Source organism: Octodon degus, unplaced genomic scaffold, assembly GCF_000260255.1.
Source record: "Octodon degus isolate 3935 unplaced genomic scaffold, OctDeg1.0 scaffold00031, whole genome shotgun sequence".
NCBI classification, from domain to species: domain Eukaryota; kingdom Metazoa; phylum Chordata; class Mammalia; order Rodentia; family Octodontidae; genus Octodon; species Octodon degus.
The window spans coordinates 6,415,442-6,417,510 of record NW_004524607.1 but is presented as its reverse complement, the minus strand read 5'-3'; positions in this window follow the sequence as shown (position 1 = coordinate 6,417,510).

Below are 2,069 nucleotides of genomic sequence, written 5' to 3'. Positions count from 1 at the left end.
AAAGGACAAAGAAAAATATTTAAGTTTCAGTGAAATGAAGAGCTGACTTTTAATTGGTTGATCACTCTTACATGCCTATATCTGCTAATTTGAGTAACAAATGTGATGATTACAATAAATAGTATAATTTTCTATTCTTGTTCTGAAATTCTGTACACATTTTTAATGTTGTATGCTGCTTTGTTTTTGTTTTTGTCTTTGTTCTTGTTATTTGTTTTTGTTGATTTTCCCCTTTAACTTTAAAAAATACTATATTTTGTGGTGGTTGATACATTGTGCCAACTTGAGTTTATTTTAATTTTTTATTAATTTTATCGAGAAAGAAATAACAATGAGACAGTTTCAAAACAAGTTAGTAGGATACTTACAATAATTAGTGCATTGCATATTATTGTCCTTGTAGTAATTATTCATAGTACAAGATGCAGACATAATATCTTGTCTAAACATTTTTAGTATAAATCTCATTGAACTAAGAGAAAGTAGTTATATATCTATCCTATTTTGTATACACAGATATAAAATGGTTCTTCATTTATATCCCCCTTTTTTGTTTAGTTTTGTCAGAGATGGGTATTCCATTGCCATTCAAATATTGTAGGTTTGTGAATTCAGAAAAATAAGTTTAGAAGTTTAATTAAGTGATCCAGCAGAAAGCAGGATTCTTATTGTGTAAACACACTCATCATATGCAAGAGGAAGGCATGGACATTGTGTGAGTTCTATACCCCCACTTCAGGGTAGCTTTCTTATAATATAAGGAGGGCATAGAGGCTTGCTAGAAGCCATAGCTGCTGCTGTTTTCTGTTTTCTGCTTCCGCGAACTGTTGTTCTCTGCTATGTGCCACTCTGCCTGGAAGCAAACAGTATAGATTAGAATCTCCACAAACTGTGAGCTAAATAAACTTTTCCTTCCTTAATTTTGAATGTCAGGTATTTTGTCCCAGTCATGAGTATAAAGTAACAGAGATGGATTTGATACCAGGAGTGGGGTTGTTGCTTTGACTACCTGACCATGTTGTTCAAGAGCTTTAGACAATGGCTTATGGGAAGAAGTAGGAAAGGTTTGTAGATATTGCCTGAAAAATAAGTGCTGGAACACCTTGAGCTGTTCTATATGAGAGATTCTGGTCAGAGCTTAGAAGACCAGAAGGTTGATTGAAATCTTGCTTGTAAAAACCAGGCTGCAGATGTTTCTGCTGGGAAGAAGGACTGCATTGGTTGTTGGACTCCAGATAATTCGTGTGATGGCTTGGAAGAAAGTTTGTCTGCATTTTGCTCATGTCCAGAGACTTAGCCTGAGAATGAGATTAAGCATGGTGGAGTGGTTAATCTGACCAGGGAAATTTCAAAGCAGCCAAATATTGAAGAAAAAGCATGGCTATTGCTGCAGGCTTTTAGTCAGATTTATGTTAAGAATCGAGAGAAAAGAACCCAGCTGCAGAGCCCCATGTTTCCAGAATGGAGGCATTGGTCACACCAGGTTCCAGAATGGTGGTGGCATAGGGAACTTGTTCCTGAGAATCAGGGTCAGAGTACTCAGCTACTCAGGCACTCAACTCCTACAGCCAAGAGAGAAGAAAATCTTGCTACTTCTCCAGTTGGTATCAGGCATTGTCATCATCTATGTGGTACTGATTTTAGGAGCATTCAGAATGCAGGAGTTCTGAGGGTAAGAAGGCTTGTACCTTGATTTTAGAAGACCTGAGAGGCCAAGTATGTGCCCCTGAGAGGGCAATGTGTAAAGCCATGACTGAGAAGCCTATTCAGTGGGAACATTTCAGAAGTTTGAAAAAACCAGGAATGTGGATTGTCTGAAGAAAGCTGCAGGGAGAGAGCAAAGCCAGCCCCAGAGAAAAGCCATGAGAGCTACCAGCAGAAGTGCCAAAGGCTTGGATCCATGTAAGGTTTTTGGAGCTCACAACTTGTTACAGATTGCTTAGGATTTTCCACATGAAACTATAGGACTTAGTGTTTGCTCTTATGGATTTTGGACTTGTTTTGGTCCTAAATGGTTTGTATCCTGCTATGTATCCCTTTTGGAATGGTAATGTTTATCTTGTACCTTT